The 15,195-nt window shown below is 50.4% G+C and overlaps 1 long non-coding RNA gene across 1 annotated transcript; it reads left to right on the forward strand.

Moving 5' to 3' along the window:
* Window positions 1–7,572: 7,572 nt before the first annotated feature.
* Window positions 7,573–14,789, forward strand: LOC309631893. The gene is made up of 2 exons (XR_014246629.1): window positions 7,573–11,683; window positions 14,284–14,789. It is a non-coding gene; the product is annotated as an uncharacterized lncRNA (long non-coding RNA).
* Window positions 14,790–15,195: the final 406 nt, after the last annotated feature.

A 15,195-nucleotide genomic window follows, 5' to 3' on the forward strand; every position in this document is an offset into this window, starting at 1 on the left:
CCAGAACCCAAGCTTGTTGGTACTCTGATCTCAGGCTTCCAGCCTCCAGAACCACCAGAAACAAATGTCCATTCCATAAGCCACCCAGTCTGTGGTCTGTTAGGGCACCGAGCCAGCTGAGATACAGGTGCTACAGGACAAAACCTCCCAAATGGTCAGCAAAGTAGGGCTCCCCCTAGAGGGCTGGGGCAGCAAACAGCAGGAGCAAAGGGAGCTGGGCTGAGGCCCCTGAAGAGCCATGACCTGCGCGTCACGATCTGTGCTCCGCCGGGCTCCTCAGGAAGCCACCGCGCAAAGAATACATCTCCAGCTTCTCAGTTCAGGAGGCTCACTGTTCAGCAGGGCAGACAGGAGAATGACTGTCCTTTACATCTTGTTTTACTATTTCACCCACTACATGTCTGGGTAAAAAGCAACAAGAGATCCACGAAGAAGTACATGAGTAACTGAGGGATGGAAACGGGAACTGAGGAATCCAGATGGAACTGGGGTTACTTGGGACCAGGCGGAAGAAACCCACTGCTTCTACTATGCGCTACTGACAATCTAGATGATTAGATGGTTTTGCTGTTGAAAGGTCATCTACCAACACAAACTGCGTCCAAAGGGAAGGTCATCCTGGTGTCTGATGCTGCATCTAATGGGACTTCACCTTTACCTGTTGTTTCAAGTTGTCCCAGGGCCACATATTAATTTGTTCCACATGTTTTCACATGCTACCTTTTCCTATTGATAAAGCATAAAAGAAATAAAGGAAAAAAATAAAGATGCAAGGCCTTGGAAACTCATAAAAAATCAATTGCTCAGTTCTGACCTAAGTGACAGAAAAGTCCCAAACTTCCTCAAGGTCAGGATTTTGAGTGACAAAGGAAACCTGAAGAATTAAAAAAAAAAAAAAAGTCTGCCTCAAATTATCATCATGAGCCGTCACACCAGTGGCTCCTACTGACCGGGTTAAGCCACATCAAGGGACTCCCATGCTTCAGAGTCATAAAAATATAAGAAAATGATTAACCAAAATAATTAGAAATGCCTGACAAGGTCAAGGTACCGGGAAAAGTCCTTAGGTAAAAAGATAGGAGCCTGGGATTCATCTGAGCACAATCTGAAGTATCTATCGTACAGTCGGCATGGGAGTTGGAGGTCGTGAACCTGCACCCTGACGGTGTCAAGGAAGTAAAGTGTGCAGCCAGCCTCACCCTTAAAACCCTGGCCAGACTTAAACCGTCTCCGAGTCCTTGGAGGAAGCAGGCATAAGCCGCTTTGAGCAGAGTAGACAAGAGTAAGTTTAGAGGGGAAAAAATATTAGAAATTGTGTGAAAGGTCTCCTGGAGAATTAACCAACGGTGCAGCGAGGGCTAGCACCACTGATCTGAGAGCCGGTCGGGAGCAGCTGCAGAGAGGCTAAACCACAGGAAAAGAACCTGGCCGCAGGGCCAGGGCAAGCCTGGGGGAGGAAGCCCGGCTCGCCAGCGGCTGCACGGTCACCGAACAGTCCAGCTGTGCAAGAGAAGCTCCACCGCCTGCCCCCACATGTCCCAGCAGCGATCCAGCCAGACGGCACAGACGGCTCGGCGGGGTCCAGCTCCGTGACCCGACACTGGGCTCGAAACCCTGGGACCGGCCCACCTACATGCAGGCCGGCACAGCAAACAGGTCCTGCGTGCCCTTCGTCCCCTCCTTCTGAAGCCTCCCTCTTAAAGTGTCCTTTCTCTGCCTGAGGACTCACGGCCATCGGGGGCTTCCGGGGCTTTCTCTAGGCCTTTTCTCCCATCCCCACCCACCCCCTGCCCAACTGATCACACTGGCTTGTCCCTAAAGACCTCCTTGGGAGCCATCCTTCATGGTAGGCAACTGTTCTGCTTTTTAATGGGGATCTTTCAGAGACACTGTGCTTTATTCCAGAGGACGGTCCCTAATGCTGTGAATTTCAGACATGTAACAGGTCCAGTGAGAGAAACTCTTTTAGAAAAAGTAGATTCCTTGGGTTCTTTCAAGCCACAGTATAAGACTGGCCCTGCCTAGAGTATAGTTGAGTAAAGAATTTGGATAATTCATGAGAAATGTTCACAGCAATTTCATGGAATATTTCATCTTAAACTTCTGTTTATATCATAATTATTTTTTCTGATTACAAAATTAATGCAATAGCATTTGTTCAAAAAGTTTTTTGTGAAGTGTTCTTTTTTTTTTTTTTGGCTGTGTTGGGTCTTCGTTGCTGCGCGTGGGCTTTCTCTAGTTGCGGCGAGCAGGGGCTACTCTTCATTGCGGTGTGTGGGCTTCTCATTGCGGTGGCTTCTCTTGTTGCGGAGCACGGGCTCTAGGTGCGTGGGCTTCAGTAGTTGTGGCATGCGGGCTCAGTAGTTGAGGCTTGCGGGCTCTAGAGCGCAGGCTCAGTAGTTGTGGCGCACGGGTTTAGTTGCTCCGTGGCATGAGGGATTTTCCCTGACCAGGGCTCGAACCCGTGCCCCCTGCCTTGGCAGGCGGGTTCTTATCCACTGCGCCACCAGGGAAGTCCCGTGAAGTGTTCTTTAAATTCACATCCAAGAAATACAGCCTAAGTTTACATTAATATTCTTCTAGATCTTCCTCTGCATGTGTGTGCATACACATATATGTACAAACACATTTCTAGATAGAGAGAGGTATATACAGCTATGTATATGTATAATTACAAGAAGGAAAATATCCCAAGGTCCAGTTTTTCAGGTCACTATTTGATCTTCCTTTCCTGTGTCAACGCAAGCGCAGTTTCACTCCTGTGCTGGAGACAGAGGGACGGGTGGGGACAGATGGAGTCAGATGTCCTGCTATTGCCCGAGGGGTCACGGGGCTACGGCAGGGGCGCGCTCCCCCTGCCCCCCAGCAGAGAGGCCCCTCACGTGGTGATGCATACGGACCTGGGTCTCAGGAGAACGATAATAATCTTTTCTCAGTGACATATGGCATCTGTTCCCAGGCCACTAAACTTATTAAAGGGCCAGGAGCTGAGAGCTCTGCGCCATGGAGCCCATCTGAACTGCGAGGCTGGGCAGTGGGACCTGCAGCTCCCCCATCCATCCGTGACTCTGTTTGGGTTCCTTGTGCCAAAAGCAACTCCCCAAGTTCTACTGGAGACTCACTGACACAGGACTTTTCCTGGCACTAGGGACCCTTCCCCAGTGTAAAGAAAGCGTCACTGAAGCATGTTCAGGATGAATGGAACCACCCAGTGGTCCAAGCCCCTAGCTCATCCCCAGGGCCCCCAGATTCTCCCCCATGTCCTTCCCGGCTCAAACCCCTGCCATTCGGGTGTGCGTCGGGGGCAAGCCTTGCGCAGGAGAAGTAATGAATTGTCCCTGCCGCACAAAAGGAGGCCCAGGCCAAGCCGGGAGTCACTATGGAACGTGGCTCCTGCCGTAAGGGTGGCAATGGGGGAGGAGGGGTGGCCCGCTGCATGATGCTGAGGGCTGCCATCTGCTCTGTTCTGATTTAGGACGTGGCCAGCATGGCCACCAGCGGGGCCGAGAGTGGTCCCCCCAAACTCCTAGGGCATCCGGAATGGCTTGTGGCCGCATCACTCCCGTCTCCGACTCCGTCATCACAGGTCCTTCGTCTGTGCTTCTGTGTCTTCATGTGGCCGCCTCCTCTCTCCACGGGGAAAACAAGTTCATGCCCATCCGGAACTCTGGTGCATCCGAGGCCCAGCTTGGCCCCCGCAGAGCACCGTGGCACGGCAGGTGCAGATCAGGGTCTGGGAGGAAGCTGGGCTGGCCGGGCCCAGGGCCCCTGACCTGGACCACACCCCCGGGAGCTGTCGTGTGAGACGGAAGGACCCCGGGCCTTCTTCACCAGCAGCTTCACTTCCCAACCACCACACGCACTTAGGACACACATCATCTGTCCCTCCCGCCATTTTCTGCTCCATCCTAAACCTCAAAGGCACGAGTCTGCAGAAGATAAATCATAAGGACGTGGCCTCTCGACCAGAACCCAAATCGAAATTATCATCATCTTTTTCCAAGGATGACTGATTGTCACCCAGCCGTCGGGAGGTTTGACTGTAAAACGTTAGGAGTCTGCGTGACAAAGACTAACTTCGGCAGGCCTTCTTTCGCTGGGCAGGATGGGAGGAAGCAGCGCTATCCCCTCTCTCTTCCTGGTCAGAAGCCCATGGGCCTCACCAGACAGGGACCCCGCAGTTCTTCCACTCTGGGTCCACGAGGAGAGCTCTGTCCCCCCTCAGGCTGCGCGCCTCCTGAGAATCTCTGCCGGGTGGAACTCGCGCTCTGGGCACCGGGTCCTGGTGAAACTCCAGGTTTCCCGCGGGCTTGCGAGCATCTCGCTCAGATCGAGGGCTTGCCTTGGACCCACCAGGAGCAAAGCTCCTCGCTCAGCACAGCAGAGGCCAGAGTGCCAAGGCGAGGGCCTCACACACCAGCTGAAAAGGCCCGAAAGCAGTGAAGGTCCCTGAATTGTGAGCTGCCGTCGGGTGGGGATCCCGGGCACCGAGCACTGCTGCGCTCAGAGAGCGTCTCCGCCTGACAGTCCTCTGCTGAAGTGCGCTGAGGACAGAGCACGCAGGACCGTGCACGACGGCCCGAACGGGACGTGTGATGTGAGCTCTTCCTGAGAGGCCAGTGGGAGCCGGTCATATTCTGCTCAGTCATGCAACATTCTAAACATTCTAAACATTCCGTGGCCACATGGAAGCCCTCTACTTCCCGGACCCAACAGGCAGGAGACGGGCTGCAGAGCTGCCCGGCTGTGAACACATGTCATCCTCCAAGAAAAGGGAGGACGACTCTTGGGGCAGCTCAGAGGCCAGCGGGATGGGGCTGCCACCGGGGCCCCCAGGGCCGCCGTTCTCAGGCCCCGAGACCCGAGGGAACAGGCCCTGTGGGGTTTCGGGCTTGTTTGGGACCCGTGACCACTTTAGTCCTCCCAGCTTGTCCCTTTAGGGATGGAACTGTCTCTCCTCTGCCTGTCCCATCAGTGTACTTTGGAAGCAGAGAACTTGTTTTCCCCGTGGAGAGAGGAGGCGGCCACATGAAGACACAGAAGCACAGACGAAGGACCTGTGATGACGGAGTCGGAGACGGGAGTGATGCGGCCACAAGCCAAGGGATGCCAAGGACTTCGGGCAGTGCTCGAAGCTGAGAGGGGCCGTCCCTGCGAGGCCCTGATTTTAGACTTCTGGTACCCTGAGCTGTGTGAGAAAGTCTCTGCTGTCTGACAGCACACAGGTTGTGGCGATCTGTTACAACAGCCCTTGGAAACTAACACAAGCTCGCCTACAGTGTTTTAGTTCCATACATCCACGTTCAGGGCGTACTTCTCAGCATTACATGGGGTTACTCTTCCCTCCACAAACATGTGGGAACACTGAAGTGTGCACACTCGTGTCACTTCCATAAAATACAGATACCTCGTTCTCGAATTGACCCTGCACCTAAGCACCAGCATTTTCAGCTTCTCCCGGACCGTCAGAGCACGTTCCTCCTATTGTGGACGTTCGTTCGTTTTTTGACACCAGGTGTTTGGGAAATCCCTGACTTGGGAGACCATCCCCGAGTGCAGCTGTGGAAGACGTGGGCGCCCCCACCGCATCCCGCGGCTCAATTCTGTTAGACCCCGGGCCTCAGCCCGCACCCCGGCCAGCCCACACACCCAAATTAGGACCAAACGTGGCCCTAGGGAGCAGGTGCCTCAGAACGGAAGGGTGAAGGCGTCTTGGAAACCTCTCCAGACCTTGAAGAGATGCCAAAGATGGTTTAAAAACAAAAGTTGTTTCTCTCTGAAAATATGAAGGTTGAAAGAAGATGCAAAGCTTATGAAATTACAAAATATAGGCAGAGTGTAGACGTAAGCGGCTCCTTTCCACGGACAGAGTACGTCCTCCAGGAGCAGAGCCCTGGAGCGTAACAAGGGCAAGGAGGGTCGCCTGCACTCACAGGTGTTGCACGGAGCCGCGTCTGCCGGTCACACCCGGTCCTCCCACGTTCACACCACAGAAGCAGCCAAGCTCTCCTAAAGTCTCGCTCAGAACCGTGATCAGCAAAACTCGCAGAATGTAACGGAATGAGCTCCAAATCTGAGGCCAGAAAATCTCGATTCCAGCCCTGCTGTGTGACCTTGGGCAAATCACTCAACCTTTCTGAACTTGTGTCCTCAGCTATATCTGCCTGTTTCCGAAGGTCAGTGTGAGGTTTACCGAGGAAGCTTGCTGAAAGGGCTGAGCCCCGTGCTTGGTGCACTTGAGTTATTCACGAAATGCACTGGCCCTGCCTGACCTAACTCAAGACACTTGGCTGCAAAGGGCTGAGGACTGTCCAGCAGGGAAGCAGCAGGTCACAGAGAGGCTGGGATGATGGAGAAGCAGCCTCCAACACAGTGGTGGTGCTAGATGCAGCGGGAGGGGGGCTGCCTGCTGCCCTGGATGGAACCAGTTCGCCTCAGGGTCATAAGAAAGTCAGGGTGCCGTGGAGATGCTCGAAATCACCCATTTCTAGTCACTCTATGCTCAGGTGAAATTCCTAACCCAGAGAATCTCGGTCCAGGGGCAGGTACACTCACACACATGTGCACGCACACATACGTATACATGTGTCCCACATGCGTGTATACACACGTGCACTCATGCCCTCGTACACGTGTGTGTGCAATGCACACTTGTGTGTACACATAAATATACATCTACGTGCACATACATACACATCTGTGAATATCTATACATATACACACATTCACACATAGGTGCACATGTGTACACTTGCAGGCACATGCTGTACATACACGTGCAACCTACATATGTACGTGTGGGCACACATACACATGCATGCACAGATGTGTGCACCTACACAAACACGTGCAGACACCCAACACGTGTACACTGCAATACATACATGCAAACACACACACCTATGTGGACACACATGCACACACATACATACTTACATGTGTGCACACACACACATGCACACGTGCACACACACACACAGCCCTGAGGACACGCTGCGGATGCAGGAGATTGCCATTTGTTGAGAGAAGTGGTTAATTTAGGGAGTAGCATAGGGCATATAAACGAGGCAGAGAAAGGGAATCAAGGACCCGCAGCCCCACCCACCGTGTGACCAGAAGGGCTGTGGTCAGCCAGGAAAATGTAGTTCAAGATCCGTATCAAAGAACTGATAATGACCGGGGTAGGGTGTTCTCCTACCGCCAGATTCACGCAGCCGTGATCCCAGCGCCCCCAGGTCCTCACGCAGGACCATCCCGGCCACCTTGGCGCCCGCGCCCGCTCTTCTCTTCGGGCCTCCGGGAACCTCCGGGCCCAGCCCCTTCCCCCTGCTCTACACACGCAGTCACAGACTCCGGCTACTACAGGGCAACGAGGACGTGAGCTCCCTGCGTTTCCCCCACGGCACTGGCACGGCGCAAACCACGCTTAACCAAGCAGCCGAGAAGAGTAAGAAGTCGTGCACAGGTTTCTGCTCCAAGTCCTTCCGTATTAGAGTAAGATCTTCTCATGGTGCCACTTGAAGTGCTGCTTTAAAAAATGGTCCTTTTGAAACAAAATATTGCATTAAAAATGGTCCTTTTGATAGATGCTGAATGCAAATGCTCTCTCCCCTAGATTATATGGAATAAGGACGATACATTACAACTTCCTCTTTGTAACATCCAGCCTGCGCTGTTAGTTTAAGATCATAAATTGTTTCTGTTTTTCATTTTGCAGATCTTTGTAGTGTCTAACAGTGTAACCACAAACACTTTCTTGTGTTTATTCACTGATTCATAGTTTACTTATTACCCACTTCTGCCAAGCAGGCTTGATAGACTTGCCAGTTCTTAGGCCCCTGATGGATGGCCTAACATGCGGAACTTCTCTGGGAATTGATGGCCTCTCATGTTAAGAGTCTTAAGAGGGAAAACTATGGACCCATTTCTGGCCCATGGGGTGTCTGCTGGTGGGGCTTCCATGAAATCTTCACTTTCCTGATACAAAGGGCCAAACACAGTTGACGTAAGCCTTTGTCTCCTTGATTTCCCCAATTATCACTGGCTGGAACATGTGCATGATGTCCAGAGTTCTGCAGCCCTATTGAAACCATGAGGTGCTAGACAAGTACCAGGTAGAAAGCCCACACTGTAAGGATGGCAGAGGGCTGGATGTACTCCACTGCTCCTCCTGATTCACTATTCACTCACCTCCACTCGGCTCAGGGCCCTAAGATGCTATCCTGCATGGATGGCATCAGTGCTTCCTTAACCTCTGGCTTCCAGTTGGTTCATTCAAGAGGAAGTTGGGAGGCACCAATGGGAGAGTGGAGGGGGGGACGAAAACCAGGTTAATTTCTTGCTCTTTCTTGACAGTGTTCCTCTTCTGAAAGCCACAGCTCCTTTCCGACGGCCCTCCAAGAGCTGCAGCCACAGCTCCTTTCCGACGGCCCTCCAAGAGCTGCAGCCACAGCTGCAAATCTCTCTACATTCTGCTTACTGCCCCTGCCTTGCCCCATCAGGCTGGAGGTGGGAACAGCTCCGGGGATGCTTCTCCATCCCGTGATGGTTTCCCAGAACCCTTCCCACCCTTTGTATAATCGATCACTAGATCACGCCTTTGTTTAATTCTCCTCACCCACCCATTTGAGAGTGCCATCCTTTTATTGTCTTTTTCTGCTGGGACCCTGAGAGCAGCTCAGAAGGAAAGAGCTGGGCCCCCCTCAGCATTGTTGAGCAGTTGGGCCGATCCTGGACCATCTGCCTGTGGACCTCATGCCGTGGGATGAATAAGCAAACGGTAGTGATTTCTATCACTAGAGTGTGGTTTGCTCACACCTGCCACTGAACTCACTCCCAGCTAATCCACCAACAGATTAATAAGATGGGGTTTCTGTCCTCAAGGGGACAGCCTATCAGGGAGTGAAGATACGTAGATATATTTACAAGAAATAAAGCTATTTTGATAATAGTTCTATTAGAGAGCTGGACAACAGGTGCTATGGAAGATGCCAATGAGAGGCATGTCACAGAAGAGATGACAAATCTGAGTGTCTCAACAGAGGGGCACTGCAGGTCGGCCACACATGTGTGAGTGCAGGTGGAGGCGGTGCTCCCTGGGTGCCCCTTGCTGGGGGCCAGGTGCTTCCCCATCAACCTTCAGTAAGATGTCCTGTCCCTGACAGCCTCAGTCAGTGGTATTTGGGAGAATTAGGGGAGGGTGGGCATGTGTGCTAGGACAGCAGCGGGGTGGCTCCAGCTGCAGTGAGAGGCGTTTCTAGGGTGACAAGCCCCAGCCCAGAGAGGTCCTAGAATAGGTGCGTCTTCCCTGGGAATGGACAGAAATATGCGGGGAGGGGGCCCTGATAAAAGGCTGCCCCTCCTGCATTCATAAGAGGTCTGCATTTGCTCGGTTATTTGCCAAGTGAGGAAAAATGATGGCACAGGCTGGAGAAGCTGTGGATATCTGGGTTCCTTAGATAACAGGTGTGGTGTAGTATTTCACTGAAAAAAAAGGTCCCCTAAACATACTTTAAAAAAAAATCAAAACCCTTGGCTAAGGTACTTCTCCAAGGAAATGAACAGATTCAGCCCTGGGAAGAACCTTAAGTTGGCTGGAAGAAGAAGGGAAAAAAGCACTGTGAAGTTTGAGAAAGCTTTAAAAAATTTTCCTCCCAAATGGGCTTCATTCAAGTTTAACAGTGAGTGTTTTCCCTCTGCTTTTCTCTCCTCTCTTCTAAGTGAAAACAAGCTTTTAAGTTTGTGCGTGTCGCTGCAGAATTGAGACTGCAGAAGCTCATCCTGTGCCAACAAACATGCTCTGGAACAGCCAGAGCTTTTGGGAAGCAATCAATATTTTGTCTTTCCCAGTTAAGGTTAGGAAAAGAGTACACATCTTCCAAATGCCAGTTAACATCTATGTGGTAACTCAGCCACTGACATCAGACCTCGACCAGCGGCCCCTGCACGCTTCCAGCCTGAGAATCAGCCAACGCTTCCACGCTCACAGCACCCTCCTCAAGCCAAAGACCTCTCCACCGGAAGGCGTGTAGTTTGGAGGCGCCTTTCTGGTAACACATCCCTGGGTCTTCGACCACAGGGAAAGGGAAGGAGGGAAACCCTCTCCCCCTTCCTATGGTCCAGCGGGTCCCACCTAACGTTGGTCCAGAGCAAAGCAACTCCAAGCTCCAGGGCGCACTGGCTACCGTCCAACGGGGATTTCTGAGCACCTCTCTGTGGCAGGTACGGTGGGGAACCAGAGGCTAAGGCACAAATCCCACTTTCACAAGGTTTATGGTTTAACAGGGAAGCACCCACATATCACTAGTGCTGATTAATTAAGAATCAGGGACGTGTGGTAGGGCAGCAAGGAGGGGGGAACCCTCTCTTCCCGAGAGGGTCCCGGTGGGACAGCCGAGCTGAGCCTTGAAACATTCTCCCAGTTCTTCTCAGTTCTAGAAGCAACTTCAATAATTACAAATTACATCTTAATTTTTGCCTCGTAAGATGTTATAGCACATAGCAAACTGGGCGTACCTCTGTCCTAATATTTAACACCTGGTGACAACTATTTGTTTCTTAGTGTGATTCCACCAAGGGAGCTCATTAAGGGCAGGGACTGAACACCTAACACAGAATCTAGCCAGAAGGGGGTCCCCAATAATCTGTTCATTGGTTATTTGATTACATTCAATATATAAACATGCTAGTGACTCATGGGCAATCTTGACTTCCTGATTCACAAGGAAATACATGACAGATAAGGATTTTTTAATTCTCTCCCAACTTGGTTTGCCAAGATGTGAGGGGAAAAAAATCCAGGAAACTATAAGGCTGAGGGAAAACAGCATAATGTCTATTTTTGGATGAATATTTTTATTCAATAGTTTATACTTACCAAAACAGTGCTCAAGTTCACACAACAGAAGACAATTAAAACGAAAACACAAAGGACTATGATGAGGTTTCTCCTAAAGCCTTGCTACTCAAAGTGTGGTCCGCGGACCAGCAGCAGCAGCAGCACTGCCTGGGAGCTTGCTAGGATGCAGGATCTGGGCCCCCCGAGACCTGCCTGGTGAGAACCTGCAGGTGGACAAGGTCCCCGGGGGATGTGAAGAGACACTGAAGTCTGAACGGCACCGTTTTAAAATGCAGCTGTGGGAAGTGCAGACACCCGCATCCCCCAGACCAGCATCCCCCCACCCCGCATTCACCTCCCAGCACCCGCTGGAGTGGCCAGGAAGAGGACCTCCGTGGCCACCTCCTGGAAGGCGTCCTTTCTCGAATTTGTTGTGTCGACGCTCTCCCAGCTCGGGAAAGGGACACCACAGGGTCGATCGATAACCCTGAACCAAACAAATGCTCTGACGCAGCCGCTGAAGGTCATGACCAGAGAGAGGGCAGGAAGGGGACCGCCTGCCAGACACGCACAAGACGACGCCCATCCTCCAGCTTCGCTCAGACCATCAGGTGCCCGTGAAGCAATCACATCTGATATAGTAAATCTGCTTTGTTGCGTTAGAGGAGCTTTTCTCTCTGCAGCTACGTTTTTACCGTGAGGGACGGCAGAGTGCAGGTGCGGGCTGCAGTAGGCCAGCGGGGGGTTTGGGGGGCACCGAGCTGGCGCCAGCTGCCACCCCGGGCACAGGACTGTTTAGAGATGAGCTCTCACGGGAACTCCGAGGCTTCCAGACGGTACCCACTGGTGAGTGCAGGAGCCGGATGTGCACCTGTATCTGTTTAATAGGGTTGAAACAATTCCATCCAAAGAGTGGGGGAGTGGATAAGGCAGTGAGGGGTCAGGGCACCACAGATATCAAATTCAACACGTGGGACGTACAGTGTGTTTATTGCTGAAGCACAAGATCATAAGAATATTTCTAACCTCAAGTGAAAGTTTTTCAATAGTTTAATCATACACACACACACGTGTGTATAACTTCTTTCTGGGAGTTTATGTAAAAATGCTTAAAACATCCGAAGCCAAAAATGGGAGGAGTAAGGGAATCAGACTCTTAGAGCTGGACATGGTCTTCAACACCATCTGATGCTTTCCGGATTGTCCCCTCAAGTTGGAAGAGACTGAAGTTCAAAGAAGTTTATAACTTACTCCAGGTCACATGATGAGTGGCCGAGTCAGAGCCAGAACTCAGAACTCCTAATGCAGAGGCTGACCTGCCTTTCCAACACACGGCCTTTAAAATTAAACACACACGCACGGCCTTAGTTACAGACCTATAGAAAGTTCTAGTAAATAAGAAGAACACACTAAAGATAACTCTTGGACATATTCAAGGGAGGGACTGGGCAGAGAGAAGTCTTGTTCTTCCTAGGTTCTTCTCTGGTAAAAGGGGAAATGAGGGATATTCTAAATTAAACATATTATTCTAGTTCCTCTGCAAGAATCTCGTGTCTGAGAACGATTAAAAAATATTTAGAGCTTTTCGAGAAATGCTACGGAAATAGGAATGTTTTAAATAAACTAGCAATAAAAGCCATAAAACAATATTTACTATCCAAAATAGCCTCCAAGAGCCTAGGGTAGGAGATAACAGAAGACGCTTGCCAAGTGCCTCATAAGATAACACCCTGAATGAATGGGCTAAAGCCTGTGGTTCTCAAAGTGTGGTCCCAGGAGAGCATGTCGGCATCTTCTGGGACTTTTCAGAAATGCAAATGCTGGGGCCCATCCTCCTGACCGGACAGGCTGAGGGTGAGTGTGACCCAGAGACCCGCATTTTCACAAGCACCCCTCCCTCACCCCAGCGGTGCTCCAATGCAGGCTCAAGTTTGAGAATCTCTGGCCTGATACCAGTGAGGTTTCTGGCTTTCTGTTTAAGGCAGGTCTACGACAAACACCGTCCCTGTCAAACACCTGTTTATGTTCCCCGTGGCTGGATGGTGTCCTTTTCATTGGCATGTATAATCAGCCATTTTTGCCTCCACTAAAACCACAGGTCTCTCTCTGGTTAAGATCGTTGTTATGCGGGTCCGTGATTGAATTGTTAGTAACAAAATCGAGCGGAAATAATTTTCTACCAACATGATTTACTAGCATCAGTATTACGTATTGAAAAACAATTAAACATACAACAAAAACAGTTATGAAATGTTGCCTCGCTCCGTGTCAAGAGCTGAAATTTAAGGCTCTAATAAAAAAACACTTGGAAAATTCTCAGTGTTCCCAAGTAGACAGGGAGTGGGTTAACGTGCCAGTAACTGGACACCCGCTCCCAGGTCACAGCAATGTAGTCCTGGGTCCACATCACCTGGGGGCTTGCTAGGAATGCAGAGTCTCAGGCCCCACCCCCACCCAGGCATCAGGATCCGCATTTTTAACAGGATCCCCTGGGAATTCGCATTCCCCTTAGAGTTTGAGAAGCAATGCGTTAGACGAGACTTGATTAAGTATCTAGTGAACAGGCTGGATTTCCTACTCTTTCGCCTTTTTATGCAATGAAAAACCAACTGCTGTCAAAAGAGGTATATTATTATCCACAGCAACAATACTGAGCAATTCTTAAATGCTTTCTGTAAGTATGGCACTGTAGTAGGCATTTAAAAAAAAAACGGAGTAACTCATTTTACCCTTCCTAAATAGATTGATTTAAATTAAAATAACAACTAGCCACTTTTTCACACCATGGGAAGGAGATTTTGAAAAATCTCTTGACAGACAGAATCCTACACCAAATTTCTTGAAGTTAAGGGAAATTTGAAATTTAGAAAGCAGCAGCGAGAGAGGTTTGGAGGGTGCAGGCGAGAGAGGGGTCACTAGGGGCCTCTGCACACAGGACGGGGGTGGGGTGGACAAAAGCTGGGTAGGGAAGTAAGGAAACTGAGGCAGTCCTTGGGCGTCAGGAGCCCTCCATGAGAGCAAGTCCAGGATGAGATCACTTGCCCGGGAAACCAGAAGCGGCTGCCAAGGTTAATTCTGCAGACACCACGGGGCTTGGGGGTGGGTGGGCACGGCCCAGCAGTGGAGCTGTGAGAATAGGGGAGACCCTCCGTGCAGCAAGCTTCTCCCGGCATTGCTCTGCTACGCAGAGATAAGAGCTGGGGAAGCTGACGGCTTTGCAAAAGATGAAAATCCATGTTTTATGTAGAAGGGACTCAAAGCAGCCCTGCTGAGCAGCCCACCTTCTCTGCTGGGAGGGTTGTTCCCTGCTCAGGGTAAATGCAGCTATGATATTCTCTTTAGTGAGAAAAACGCCCTCACAATCTGCTGCATTATTGATGGCTTTCCTAGGGGCTGGCCTATTATTCTGATGCTTCTAATAGTTTCATCTTTTCATTTGCTTGCAGGTTGCTGGGTTTTGTTTTCTGACATAAGTCGTAGAACATGAGCCGTACCCTTAGCGCCTTGCTGGTAAATCAAAGGTGTGTGTAGTCCTGGTTTAAGAATAACATGTATTGACTGCAAGAATATAAAATCCCTCTCCGCCTCATAAACAAGGCTCCATTTCAAACGCTTTTCTTCCTGCACACCTTTCAGAACCAGTTTGGATCAACCACAGGACTTGCAGAGACAAGTTTCACAAACACTGTATGAGGGGAGCAGAGCCCCCTTTGCTCTTGACTGTGCTCTGACCGTGCAGCATCAGAGGCCTGTAAGAGACCCTCCAGCCCTGCCTACGCTTTCAGGGCACCCGTCACAAAGAACTGTAGCCCAGGAAAGACGAGAGGGGCCGAAACACCGCGGCGTGAGGCGCCAGCACGACACAGAAAAGGGCTTCACGCAGCTCCCAGATCCGGGCGCCTTCTCTTCTTTATAATGTGTGTAGCTGCTCAAATAAACAACCACAACATTACGGGGTTTATATCAGTGTAGATGTAATACATGCAACAACCATAGCATAAGTAGGTAGGGGGTAAACAGGTTTTTTTTTTAACAGTTGCCAATTTTTACATTTATGTGAAATGATACAATATTAACTCTAAATGACACAATTTTAAGTCTAATGATACAACCTTAACTCTAACAGGGACGGGTAGAGGACGTACACTGTAGTCCCTAGAGCAACCACTAAGAAAAGGCAAAAAAGATACAGCTCCAAAAGACAATAGATAAATTAAAATGGAATTCTAAAAATCAACCAGCTTAAAAAGGACAATCAGAATACAAACAGCAAAATGATAGACCTCATATCATAGCAATAATTACAATAAATGGAGAGGATTAGACTCTCCAAAGAAAAGACAGATATTCAGAGTGGA

The sequence above is a fragment of the Balaenoptera borealis genome, assembly GCF_965194805.1.
Source record: "Balaenoptera borealis genome assembly, chromosome: 7".
In the NCBI taxonomy this organism is placed as follows: Eukaryota; Metazoa; Chordata; class Mammalia; order Artiodactyla; family Balaenopteridae; genus Balaenoptera; species Balaenoptera borealis.